We start from the raw sequence: 15,158 nt of genomic DNA, 5'->3' as shown, positions 1-15,158 counted from the left end.
TCACCACAAGAACTCGAAAGGCAGGATTAACAAAGACCTCCAACTGCAGCTAAAAGAATCCCTTTTTCATCAGAAGTACATTCGGTAAAGGACATGCTTCTATAGCCTCAATTACGTGAAAAACTTAGAAGATGTTACAATATGTGAACAACACAAAAATTCGATTAAAGAAAAACAAAACAAGGAAAAAGATCTCTGCGGACCATATACTCTACGCGAGCCTAGCAGCAGGCGCTAAGCTAGGAGCTACTGAAAGCCTGTCCTCACAAAGCAGAGTGTACACCGGACAGCAGGTATAATACTGGTGGCAGTTCAATGTTTTATTCTGAAATTGTTGCGCAGCGTCGCACTTGCTAAGACGGAAAGGATGATTTCAATTTATCGGCTCAGAGAGACATTTCGAAACAAAAGTCCGTTGATGAATAGAGAGGTCATTGCAATTTTGAAGAGACTCCACGCATACGTGGGAATTCTTAGTTCAGAACATTAGAAAGTGCACGAACGAGAGTTGTGTTCGCAACTGTCAAAAGTGCTTAAGGAACTGATGTTCTTTGAACAATCATAGAGAGAAAAGGCAATTGACGGCTATTACTCGTGCTTCAATTTCAGGAACAAATCTGCATGAGACTGTTATATAGTGTGTGTCAAATTTCTACAACAAGAGTACATAAAATAATGTAGACAGAATTCAAGACATCGCTCTTAACGGAAAAAATAGACAGATGTGAAGATACCTTCAGGAGAACCACAAGGAAGTGTGACAGGACGCGAGATGAGACTAAAAAAACGGTTTTTTCTTTTTCTTAAGAGAATATTTATTTATTGATCAACATCAGCTTTGTCCCCTTCAAAGTAATCGCCTCAGATATAATACACCTGTGCCAGCGCATTTTCCAATCTTAGCACTACTTCTGGAACTCACTTTTCTTTACGATGTTCAGCTCCTTCAGCGATTCTGTTTTTATCTGATCAATAGTGGTAAAACAACGTCCTTTCGTGTTTCTCTTCAGCCTCATGAATAGAAAGAAGTCACAGGGGGCCATGTCCGGCGAACGCAGTGGCTGAGACAACATAAGGGGGTCTTGTCTTTTGCCAAAAAATCACGAACAAGCGTTGAGATGCGAGCGGGAGCATTATCGCTTTGCATTTTCCACGAGCGGCTTTTTGCCACAATTCTAACGGATTGCTTCATGCAAATGACGCTTAACTTCCAAGTAGTATTCCTTATTGACTATTCTCATGATGCACTATCCCACAGTAACTGAAGAAAACAGTGAGAAGAATCTTCACACGTGATTGAACTTTTCGAATTTTTTTCGATCTTGGCTCTTCAGGTAGTTTCCATTCGAACGATCGGTCCTCGGTTTCGACGTCATACCACATACCCACGTTGCGTCACCTCTTACAGCCTTCTTTAGAAGTTCTGGATCGTTGTCGATCTCACTCAGTAATTCCTGAGTGATGTCTCAGCGACGTCGTTTTTGGTCGAAATTTAACAGCTTCAGAACAAACTTTGCTGCTATACGTTTCATGCCCAAAACATACTAAAAAATTGCTTTTCATGAGCCGAAGGATATACCAACATTATTAGCAACCCCTCTGATGGTGCTTCGGCGATTCTCCAGAACCATTTTCTTTACTTCACCTCCAGTCTACATCTACATCGATATTCCACAATCCACCTTATGGTGCTTGGCGAAGGGTGCCCGGTACCATTACTACTCGTTTCCTTTCCTGTTCCACTCATAAACAGAACGAGGGGACAATGACCATCTGCATGTCTCCGTATGCGCGGTCCTCACGCGTAGCATATGTTGGAGGCAACAGACTCGTTCTGCAGTCAGTTTCAAACGCCGGTTCTCTAAATTTTCTCAATAGTGTTCCACTAAAAGAATATCACCTTCTCTCCACGGATTCCCTTTTTAGTTCCTGAAGCATTTTCGTAACATCTGCATGTTATTCGAAACTACCTGTAACAAATTACATCGATACTGAATTACTTCTGCATCTCCCTTTAATCCGATCTGATAGGGATCCCAAACATTCGAGCAGTACTCAAGAAAAGATCGCAGTGGCGTCCTATATGCGGCCTCCTTTACAGATGAACAATACTTTACTAGAAGTCTCCCAATATACCGAAGTCGCCCATTCGTCTTCCGTACCACAATCATCATATCCTCGTTTCATTTCATATCGCTTTGCAGCGTTACGCCCAGATATTTAAGTACGTGACCCGTGTCAAATAGGACACTACCAATGCTGTATCCGAACATTACGGATTTGTTTTTCCTGCTCGTGCTCACTAACTTAAATTTTTCTACATTTAGAGCTCTTCCACATTGTCGTCGGTAATGGATGTGCTAGGGCGTTCGGCGCGGTCGTCGTCTCCAATGTCTTCTCGAACCTGTTTGACACTTTTGTACCACTCACAAACTTTTGTCTTACTCACAGTAGATTCGCCAAAAACCACATTCAACATTTCGAATGCGGTGCTGCACTTTATTCCATTTTTAAAGGAAAATTTAAAGCAAATTCTTTAATTAATCATTTTCGCAGGCATAAATTCACTTTTCGATTGTTAACAATGAAGTTAATATTCTAAACAATTGAAAATGCAAACATGCATCAGGAACATGCGCACCAACGATATAATTTTTTTTTTGAAAATCAGATGTATAAAGCTGGCAAAATTAAAAGATTCCCGTTACTTTCTACCACACCTCGTATATGCAGGATGAACATTAATAAAACCAACAAACTGCAGGGACGGATTCCTGTCTGAAAATGGAGGAAAAAAGATCCTGTGAACATGTGTCCGGATATCCATCGTTGCCGAAGTAGATGGCACTTGTTGTGTTGGCAGAAGAGCCAACACCGTGTTACTAGAGGAGGCCGAAATGCACGCGTTTTAGCTCACGCAGGCGGGCGTGAAGAGGGAAGAACTATACTGACGTGAGGTCTGGAACATGACAAGGAAAGAGAATTCAGAAAGTGGACGTAATTAGTTTGATACTTAACTTTAAAAAAATGGTTCAAATGGCTCTGAGCACTATGGGACTTAACATCTATGGTCATCAGTCCCCTAGAACTTAGAACTACTTAAACCTAACTAACCTAAGGACATCACACAACACCCAGTCATCACGAGGCAGAGAAAATCCCTGACCCCGCCGGGAATCGAACCCGGGAACCCGGGCGTGGGAAGCGAGAACGCTAGCGCACGACCATGAGCTGCGGACACTTAACTTTAATCCATTAATGATGAACGTCGCTCTCGACGGTACATGATTCACAATATTATCTGTTCAGGATACATAGTAATTGAATATGGCGTCTTGCTAGGTCGTAGCCAAATAACGTAGCTGAAGGCTATGCTAAACTGTCGTCTCTGCAAATGAGAGCGTATGCAGACAGTGAACCATCGCTAACAAAGTCGGCTGTACACCTGGGGCGAGTGCTAGGGAGTCTCTCTAAACTAGACCTGCCGTGTGGCGGCGCTCGGTCTGCAATCACTGATAGTGGCGACACGCGGGTCCGACGTATACTAACGGACCGCGGCCGATTTAAAGGCTACCACCTAGCAAGTGTGGTGTCTGGCGGTGACACCACAGCACTGTCGAATGACAGTTGTTCTCACCACGTGCCGTGTGGCCCTTGTGTGTTGCAGGCTGTGTGATTGCCGCAGCGTGCTACAAGCAGCAGAATGGCTTGGTATTCGTTTCGGAAACAGGCCGAGATGGTGTTTGTATACAACCAAGCAGATGGGAACGGTCGAGAGGCAGTACGGCTGTACCAAAACAAATACCGTCACTGACATCAACCACTTCACACTACATTTCAAGCCCGTTTTGGACGTTTGCGTGATTATGGGTAGTTTCAGACAGACGAGCGTGTAGCGAGGCGACGGACTGTGCGTGCACCAGATTTCGAGGACCGGGTTCTGTAGGATATTGACGCGAACCCTAGCACGAGCTCCAGGCATGTGGCCTGCAACATGGTGCAAGCCAAAGTACGGTTATGTGTATCCTACACGACAACCACTACTATCCCTATCGCCTGCAATCCCATAGAGGCCACTTTGAACATCTGTTGTGATGTGGATGCAGTGCAGCTCTATACTCTGTTCCGGGACGATTTGTTGTCTTTGCACGCACACCGTCCACTTCCGGACTCGTGTTAACAGTGCCTTTTTCCCTCCATTACCAGTCAGTAATCGGTCCCTGCAGTTTGTCGGTTTTATTAATTTTCACCCTGCATAAATAACCTAGTGCGCAATATCCGAGGCTGTTCGCAGGTGACGCAGTTATAGCAAGGTAACAACGCCAAAAGACCGTGGTGAATAGCTTGGAGTCCTGCAAAGGATCGATGTTTGTGTAGGACCTGGCTGCTGTCCCTCAGTGTAAATAAATATACCGTAATGCGAATAAATGGGTGAAGAAACCCACTACTGTAACTACCGTAAAATGTCTAGGACAAACCATCCGGAGTGACATAATGCGGAATGACAGCGTAAAAATATGTAGGAAAAGCAGATGCCAGGCCAAGGTTCAGTGGAAGAATTATTAGGAAATGTAATTCATCCAGTGCAGGAGCAATCAATAAGAAAACGCGAATGTGGATGAGCTACTGCGAACAGCATAGTGAACGCATTATCGTAGCCATGAAAGACACGACACGAAGCCAATACTCACCACCGTAGTAGAAGTCTGCATGCCATATAGCTCAGCAAATAATGAAGGGATTGAAAAAAAAAGCATGCATGATGAGGTAAAAGAACTGATTCAGATAGTTAAGGGAGAGGAAATTTAACTGAGATGGGGTACTGGGATTCGATAGTAGGAAAAGGAAGAGAAAGGTAAATAGTAGCTAAATATGCAGATGTGGACTCGGACCACAGTTTATTGGTTGTTAACTGTAGATTAAAGCTAAGGAAATTTCGGAAGGGTAGAAAATTAGGATATGTGACCTGGGTAAGTTGAGAGAACGAGAGGGCTGAATTAAGTGGGGTAAAGGAATGCAGCAGAGTACGAGTGGGTAACTTTGGGAGATAAAATAGTGAAGGCAGCGGAGAATCAAGTAGCCAAAAGACAAAGCCTAGTATAAATCCCTGGGTATCACAGGAGATATTGCATTTAATTGATGAAAGGGGAAAGAATAAAAATGCAGCAGACGAAAGGAAATACACTCGCCTAAACCATGAGATTGGGAGAGAATGAAAACTAGCTAAGCAAAAATGTCTAGAGGACAAATGTAAGGGTATAGAATCATAGGGGAAAGATAGATACCGCCTATAGGAAAAGAAAATCAGCTGCATGAATATCAAGCGTTCAGATGGAAAACTAGCACTAAGCAAAGAAGGTATAGCTGAAGGTGGAAGGAACGTGGAGAAGGGCTATGTAAAGGAAATGTACTTGAAGGCAGTATTATAGGAAGAGAAGAAGATGTAGATGAAGATGAGATGTGAAATAGGATACTGTAAGAAGAATTTGACAGAGCACTGGAAAACCTAAGCCGAAACAAGTGCCCCGGGGGAGGCGGCATTCCCTCAGAACTACTGATACCCTTCGGAGAGTAGCCAAGGCAGAACTATTCTACCTACTATATAAAAAGTATGAGACAGCCAAAATACTCTCAGACTTCAAGAAGAGTGTAATAATTCCAGTTCCGAAGAAAGCAAATACTGAAAAATGTGAATGTTATAAACCCAACAGTTTAATAAGTCATGGTTGCAAAATATTAGCACGAATTCCTCGCAGAAGAATGGAAAAGCTGGTGGAGGCTGACCTCGGGGAAGAATGGTTTCTTTTCCGGAGAAATCGAGGAACACGCGAGACAATACTGATCTTATGACTTCTCGTAAACGATAGGTTAAGGGGAAAAACGCACGTTTATGCCATTTGCAGAATTTGATCTGAAGGCATCAGGGGTAAAATACAGGGAGCGAAAGGCTATTTAGGCCGGCGGATGTGGCCGAGCGGTTCTAGGCGCTTCGGTCTGGAGCCGCGCGACCCCTACGGTCGCAGGTTCGAATCCTGCCTCGGGCAGGGATGTGTGTGATGTCCTTAGGTTAGTTAGGTTTAAGTAGTTCTAAGTTCTAGGGGACTGATGACCTCAGGTATTAAGTCCCATAGTGCTCAGAGCCATTTGAACCATTTTTAAGGCTATTTACAACTTCTACAGAAACCAAACGATGGTTACAAGAATAGAGGGGCATGAGAGGGAAGCAGTGTTTGAGAAGGGAAAGAGACGGGTTGTACCTTATCTCCGATGTTATTCAATCTGTGCACTGAGAAAGCAGTAGGGACACCAAAAAAATTCTGAGCAGGAATTAAAGTCCAGGGAGAAGAAATGAAAAGTATCAGGTCTGTCATTGACATTGTGCTTCTGTCATCGACAGCAATAGACTCGGAAGAGCAGTTGAACGGAATGGACAGCGTCTTGAAAGGAGGGTATTAGATGAGCATCAACACAAGCAAAAAAGGACAATGGAAAATAGTCGACTTAAATCAGGTGATGCTGAGGGAGTTAGATCAAGAAACGAGCCGGCCGCGGTGGTCTCGCGGTTAAGGCGCTCAGTCCGGAACCGCGCGACTGCTACGGTCGCAGGTTCGAATCTTGCCTCGGGCATGGATGTGTGATGTCCTTAGGTTGGTTAGGTTTAAGTAGTTCTAAGTTCTAGGGGACTGATGACCACAGATGTTAAGTCCCATAGTGCTCAGAGCCATTTGAACCCATTTTTGAACCAAGAAACGAGACACTTGAAGTAGTAGATGCGTTTTGCTATATGGGCAGCAGAAAACTGATGATGGCCGAAGTAGAGAGAATATGAAATGTAGACTGGCAAGAAAAGCGTACCTGAAGAAGAGAAATTTGTTAACATCGAATATATATTTAAGAGGCAGGAAGTCTTTTCTGAAGGTATTTGGCTGGAGTGTAGCCTTGTGCGGAAGTAAAACGTGGATGATGAACAGTGTAGACAAGAAGAGATTAGGAGCTTTTGAAATGTGGTGCTACAGAAGAATGCTGAAAATTAGATGGGCAGATAACGTAACTAATGACGAAGTACTAAATGGGGAGAAAACACATTTGTGGCACACCCTGATTAAAAGAAGGGATCGGTTGATAGGACACATTCCGAGACATCAAGGTTCAAAATGGCTCTGAGCACTATGCGACTTAACTTCTGAGGCCATCAGTCGCCCAGAAGTTATAACTAATTAAACCTAACTAACCTAAGGACATCACACACATCCATGCCCGAGGCAGGATTCGAACCTGCGACCGTAGCGGTCGCTCGGTTCCAGACGGAAGCGCCTAGAACCGCTCGGCCACAAGGCCGGCCAAACATACTAGGGAACAAATTAAAGCATAATATAGGCTGTTTTAAAGTCGTAGCATCAAACAATGGGGGGTGATAGTTCACGTCTTGAGAACAACTTTTGTTAGAGATAAAATGTTCGCTGAGGCTTACCGGTGAGCTTAGGCGTCCTTTAGTTCTGTGTTCGCCGTCACTGGGACGAAGAAATGTCACTAAACCAGTGGGGGATACTGACCAGCTGTGCTGCATACTACCTACCCCAGTAAACTGACAGATTTTCGAGAAGGAAGGAAACATTAAGACTAGGTGTCTCCAAACGGGGAAAGATATATTTGAAACCCCGTCTATAACATGTGACGAAAATAAACACATTTTTGAGCTCAGGTGTGTATGTACTCACGTGCGGAACCGACGACGAGGGATACATCAGCCAAACAGGCAGAAAATTCTTTACTGTTATAAAGAACACATACCATAACAAAATACCATCTGGCGAGCATATCAACTCCTCTGGGCACACTATGAACGGCGTCCAAACTTATTTAAAACTTCAGCATCGAAAATAAATGAAAAATCGTCGCAGAGACTGATGAGTCAACTTACACATTGGTACGCGCCGACAGAAGGGTATGAGTACGTCGAAAGAAACACGAGGTCAATGGCTTCTCAATAGGACACTTTCCCAGCAGTTAAAGACCTAGTCAGAAATGCTTACACGCGATAAACTGGAACCCCAAACAACGGTACTACCGTGTATCAACGACGGACGATTCAGGAACATGTGGACCCATTTCTTCGCCTATATTACCACGTAGGCGACTTGTACCTTTTACAAAAAGGCAGATTCCGCTATTATTGTCCTACTCAAGATTACTACATACAAAATTGGGCTAATGTATTCGGCAGCGATCGGGTATTTCCGCGTGACGTCAGTGTCGAGCAGCAGTAGCAGCGCGAGACTTATTCTCAGTGCAGGTACAACATAGTTCCGCTAAAACAAAAATTAATTTACGAAAACTGAAGAGCAATGTAACGAATTATGCGTACGATTGAAACATACTTTCGTACATGCAACCTGAATGTTATTAGTCCTTACGACCATAAAACTCGCTTGTGATTTCCTTGTAATGACAAGAGGGAAAGTATTACGTTGGTGCATAAGTTCGTAGCGTTTTTCCATAAGTTAAATGAACACAACACAAACACCTAGCAGACCGCCAGTCATCAGTAATGTATTCTCCTTCACTATTTACAACAGTCTGCCAACGATGGGGTAACTTTTTGATTCTGCGACTGTAGAAATCACGTGGTTTGAGGCGAAGAACTCGTCGAGCCATGTTCGGAGCACATTTTCATCCGGAAAGAAAGTTCCTTGACGGTTGTTCGATAGAGCAGGTAAAAGGTGAAAATCTAAGGGCGCAATACCAGGCGAATAACGTGGGTGTGGAATGACTTCCCAACCACAATTCACGCACTCTTCCTGCGCTGTCTTCATGGTCGTTGTCCTTGGATTGTGTCTGCAAGACGTCTCAGTTGTTGAGTATAAATGTCGACACTGATGGTTACACTTCGGGGAAGCAATTCGTAGAACACCACACCGTCGCTGTGCCACCAGATGCATAACGTTATCTTTTGTGGATGGTCTTTGTAGGGGAGTTTCGATTTTGTTGGCGCTCAACCATTTCATTCCTTGCCTTATGTTAGCTTAAAGACACCATTTCTCGTCACCAGTGACAATACAGGATAGGAATGGTCGATGTTGTTCACGAGCCAGTTTATGACGAGCAAGCAAAGGTACACATTTTTTGTGGTTTTGTGGTTTTGGCTTAGAGCATGCGGTACCCATGCACCTGATTTTTTAGCCTTCCTCATTGCATGCAAAGGTCACAAGATGCTGTAATGAGAACAACTCATGGCATTTACCAGTTCTCAAGCATACTGACGTGGATAAATGCGTTTACACGATCTTATATAACCTCAAAAGTCTTCCTGAACGTGGAGAGTCACGCACGTCAAAACGATCGTCCTCAAAACGAGACTAACATTTTCTTGATTTTCAATGGCATTATCCCCACACGTGGCGCAAATGTCTCTGGTTGCGTCCGCTGCTGTCACCCCTCTACTGAACTCAAACAGAAGAATATGTCGGCAATGTTCCGACTTCTTCACCTGGCACTTCATTTTCTAGCGTTCACAGGTCCAGTTAGCGTTTCCGATAAAATGTAAACTAAAATAGCAACAATGAACTACAAATAAGAAATGACAATCGGCGGATAAGCCCATAGCAACCGGAATTTCAACATACAAAACAAAAACCTTACGAACTTAATGCGCCAACCTAATATATACGTAACCACACTAGTATCCATTTTAAGAAGCGGAGGTAATGGTTGTTAAGATAATGCTAAAGTATTTATAACGACTATAGATTATGACTGCTCTTGACATTTATGTTCTACTAGCAAACCCCAGAAATTTTTCGCAACAATAGCCAAATACGTATAGGAACTGGATATACGTCCTAATCTCCTTCTCCGCCCTCTCTCTATCCATCTCCTCCTGCCCCCTCCCTTTGTCCCTCTCCTTCTCCTCTGCTCTGTCCATCACTTTCACACTCGCCCTCCCTGTACATTTCTTATCCCACACTTTCTCTCTCCATCTCCTCCTACCTCATCTCTCTGCCCATCTGTCCATATCATCTTTCCCCTTCTCTATATCCATTTCCTCCCCGTTCTCTGTCCATTTCCTCCTCCTCCCCTCTCTTCGACTTATTTACTGTCATTGCAAACGGAACCTTGATTGCAAATAGAAGTCAAAATGAATAGGTAAATCGGTTGGAATCATTAGTACACGGGATATGAGAGAGACCTTTCCACTGCTGGATCTGTGAGGATAATAGCATTAATGACTCTCAAACCGAACGTCGCAATTTTTATCGTTATGAAAACATGTGACATCAGAACTGTCTTCCGACCGTCTCATTTCTTTCATTGAAGTTTTCATACAAAAATACCACTCAAATTTCCGACTTTTCTGGTAGATTTTCCAAAATTTTCCTTTCGTACAAAGCTTGTAGTGACAATAATAATTTTAAAAAATCAGTCAAATCGATCGAGGCATTCTCAAGTGATGATCTTTCATACATGCGGCAACAGATATTTATTTATGCAGATTGCTTCAATAGTACTGCACAACCAACCATCATAAGAGTTTGCAGTATAGAAAACACGTTTTGTGCGTCAGAAACATCATACTGTTTAACATATTTTTCGTTCAGATATGAAATAATAAGAAGAAGCCATAATTCCAGTCACTTGAAACACGCATAATTACACAGCACCTTGAATTTAATCGACACATATTAATCAGAATCCCAAGATGGCACCGAAAATAATTGATAACTACCCTTTTAAAATTGAAAATTCCGGTAATGCTATATCTGACTCCGATGGCTCCTTTTCTTATAATTGATAAGACATTTAATTTGTGCGACTGTTAAGACTTTTCGTAAAATCCGTGGTAGTCCATTCAACCCTCTGCCAAGTACTTTATTGTGAATAACAGAGCAATCTCGTTGATGTAGATGTACTATAGCGAAACGGAAGACTTTGACATTACTTCAAGTGTCTACATAAAGCATGGGCCAGTAATTTGTTTTTTGCTCTCAGAGTGTTGTTGAACGATATTTACTCTCAGTAGAGTTAGTTCTTTCTCGAATTTCTTCGCTTTATCCTCGATATGGTCTTTTTCTGTTTCTGTTCTTTGATCCACTTTTCTCTTCTTAGGTGACAGTCAACCCAGTGTGTTACGCGCACGTTTAGAAGTTTCAGGAACACACTTTCTACCATTTCTTTGTGATGGAACAGCAGCAGAAGTGGCTTCAATGAGATGCAATATAGACGCTGCGTTGTGCTTTAAGATGATCTTTTGTGAAGTTTCAGTAATTCGGCATGGAGATCTCGTAAATAACCGTCGTTTTTTAAATTTATGCTGCAGATAGTACATAACACAAAACTTGACCAAAAGAAGTGATCGGTTAAGAGGGAGACCAAGAGATGAATACAGTCAGCAGATTCAGAAAGATGTATGTCACAGCAGTTATTCGGAGATTAAGAGGCTCGCACAGGATAGAGTAGCATGGAGAGTTGCATAAAACCAGTCTTCGAACTGAAGACCACAATAACAACAACAGTAGCATTTTTAATGTTAATGCAATCATTTCTCGTGCAGAGCAGAAACTAACGATTACGTTTCTGGATCTTTTGGGAAAATTATGACAGATACTACCGTGTCTCGTGGTCGAACAGTGGACCTCTTACTGCAATCCAGGATGTCACTCCAGGTACACAGTCTCGTGGTGTAGGCTGTGATACTGAGATGAGAATAATTTAGTAGACGAATGGCTGAGTACTTACATGCTCCAGACTGTGTTCATTTAGGGGTTAAGGCATGTACTCTAAACACTTCCGTGGTGGCACGTGAGCAAAGGCTTCCTACCTTCCACTAGCGTATTGCAGCATCGGCTGTTGCTACACTACTGGCCATTAAAATGGCTACACCGAGAAAAAATGCAGATGATAAACGGGTATTCCTTGGACAAATATATTATACTAGAACTGACATGTGAATACATTTTCACGCAATTTGGGTGCATAAATCCTGCGAAATCAGTACCCAGAACAACCACCTCTGGCCGTAATAACGGCCTTGATACGCCTGGGCATTGAGTCAAACAGAGCTTGGATGGCGTGTACAGGTACAGCTACCCATACAGCTTCAACACGATACCACAGTTCATCAAGAGTAGTGACTGGCGTATTGTGACGAGCCAGTTGCTCCGCCACCATTGACCAGACGTTTTCAATTGGTGAGAGGTATGGAGAATGTGCTGGCCAGGGCAGCAGTCGATCATTTTCTGTATCCAGAAAGGCCCATACACGCCCTGCAACATGCGGTCGTGCATTATCCTGCTGAAATGTAGGGTTTCGCAGGGATCGAATGAAGGGTAGAGCCTCGGGTCGTAACACATCTGAAATGTAACGTCCACTGTTCAAAGTACCGTCAATGCGAACAAGAGGTGACCCCGACGTGTAACCAATTGCACCCCATACCATCACACTTGGTGATTCGCCAGTATGGCGATGGCGAATACACGCTTCCAATGAGCGTTCACCGCGATGTCGCCAAACGCGGATGTGACCATCATGATGCTGTAAACAGAACCTGGATTCATCCGAAAAAAGAATGACGTTTTGCCATTTGTGCACCCAGGTTCGTCGTTGAATACACCATCGCAGGCGCTCCTGTCTGTGATGCAGCGTCAAGGGTAACCTCAGCCATGGTCTCCGAGCTGATAGTCGATGCTGCTGCAAACGTCGTCGAACTGCTCGTGCAGATGGTTGTTGTCTTGCAAACGTCCCCATCTGTTGACTCAGGGATCGAGACGTGGCTGCACGATCCGTTACAGCCATGGGGATAAGATGCCTGTCATCTCGATTGCTAGTGATACGAGGCCGTTGGGATCCAGCACGGCGTTCCGTATTACCCTCGTGAACCCACCGATTCCATATTCTGCTGACAGTCATTGGATCTCGACCAACGCGAGCAGCAATGTCGCGATACGATAAACCGCGATCGCGATAGGCTACAATGCGACCTTTATCAAAGTCGGAAACGTGATGGTACGCATTTCTGCTCCTTACACGAGGCATCACAACAACGTTTCACCAGGCAACGCCGGCCAACTGCTGTTTGTGTATGAGAAATCGGTTGGAAACTTTCCTCATGTCAGCACGTTGTAGATGTCACCACCGACGCAAACATTGTCTGAATGCTCTGAAAAGCTAATCATTTGCATATCACAGCATCTTCTTCCTGTCGGTTAAATTTCGCGTCTGTAGCACGTTATTTTCGTGGTGTAGTTATTTTAATGGCCAGTACTGTACACGATACACTATTTTTTTTGTTCCTGTTCCCATTCAAAGTGATTTCGTGAACTGTTTCACCTCAAATATTTTTCGATGCACTAAAGATCTAATTTGTTTTCATCTCATAAAAGGTTTTATCGCATTTTTTTATGAATAGAGCTATTCTATTCTCCTTTTTGGCTCTGTAATAATAGTTCTTGTTGATACAATATATTTTGTGGCTCTGAAGTTGTGATCTCACTGATGACTTGCAAAATCTTGTCAATTACTCGTCAAGGGAAAAATAGATTATCAGTATCTTTGACAGACTAAAAGATATTTGAGGTGAATGAGTTTAGTCCTTCACTAATATGACCAAGATGATCGTATACTATTTGGTGTGAATTTTTTCGTATTTCTCCGATTAGTGAGTGATATGTAGAAGAAATTCTTTGATGTCTTTCAGTACCAGCTCTTCATTATTAAAAACATTGGATTACAGGACTCCACTGAAATTGCAACAAAAGGAGTGCTGTAATTGTCCTGACTTCTTACCCATTTTCTTCTTTAGAGAAACGTCATCAGTAGTATACCTTTCATGAATCACTTACTTCACTAAAATCTTCGTTACTCGAACTACTGCAATACAGAAGCGCCAATACTGCCAGCTAAATCAAAGATTCTAACTACTGAAGGCACTAATTACAAACAAAAAAAATGGTTCAAATGGCTCTGAGCACTATGGGACTTAACATCTATGGTCATCAGTCCCCTAGAACTTAGAACTACTTAAACCTAACTAACCTAAGGACATCACACAACACCCAGCCATCACGAGGCAGAGAAAATCCCTGACTCCGCCGGGAATCGAGCCTAACTACTAACAGTCATAGTTAGCAAATGAAAGATTTTGATAGAGAACAAACAATGTATTTACCTTAATAATAAAAAAAAAGTGTGTGAAATCTTATGGGACTTAACAGCTAAGGTCATCGGTCGCTAAGCTTACACACTACTTAACCTAAATTATCCTAAGGACAAACACACACACCCATGCCCGAAGGAGGACTCGAACCTCCGCCGGGACCACCTTAATAATATTCAAAAGTCATCATATATATATCAGTTCATGATATACAGTATTACAAATTTACTCTTTCTGATTGACACACGTCCAGATCGTCCGCTCTCAAAATTCTGCCATCTCTCTCCCCACATCCGCCACTGTTGGCGGCTCACCTCAAACTGCACAACGCTACACGCTGTTCACATCCAACTGCCCAACACTACAATAGCAAATATTCCAACAATTAAACCAGCCACAGACTGCACACAGCACAGTCAGTGATTTTCATACAGAGGGCTACGTGGCGTTACCAACACAAAAACCTAAACAGCCTACTTGCACAGTGATGTTTTCGCAATGTCCCCTCGCTAACTTGATGGTGCAGAAGCAGTTGCTACAGATTCCTGAAACAGTGGTTTATTGAGCGAGGAGCTGTGAACAAGTCAGGTCAATAGCCAATGACAAAGCACATGCTCAGTACAAAACTAACTGTGCAGTTTCTTCAGTTCTGTTGTTGCAAAATTCACAGCAATTCTGGTTTCAGCAATTACTGATGGCCCTTAAAAATGACGTTGCTGTCTTCAAAACTGTGTATTTAGTTGATTAATGCAGTAGATAATGAAGTTTCACATAGTAGCCATATGGTAAAATACTCTCCTCCTTGCGTGCTATCGTTTGCCAAAATCTCATTTCAGTATCTCAACTGTTTATGAGTGTTATGTGACCCTTGGATTGTCACCCGTGGAGAGCAAAATGAGGTGTCAGGACGATAGTAACTCGTTCAGTTAATTTCGTTGTTCCGGTTCTCAGCTGTAGTTCACCAGGAACAGCTTGGTGGAGGCGCCCAGTTGCCTCTATGTGAAGAAAC

The sequence above is a fragment of the Schistocerca serialis genome, chromosome 2, assembly GCF_023864345.2.
Source record: "Schistocerca serialis cubense isolate TAMUIC-IGC-003099 chromosome 2, iqSchSeri2.2, whole genome shotgun sequence".
Lineage (NCBI taxonomy): Eukaryota > Metazoa > Arthropoda > Insecta > Orthoptera > Acrididae > Schistocerca > Schistocerca serialis.
The sequence above is the reverse complement of the archived record's forward strand: the minus strand, read 5'-3'. Positions refer to the sequence as shown.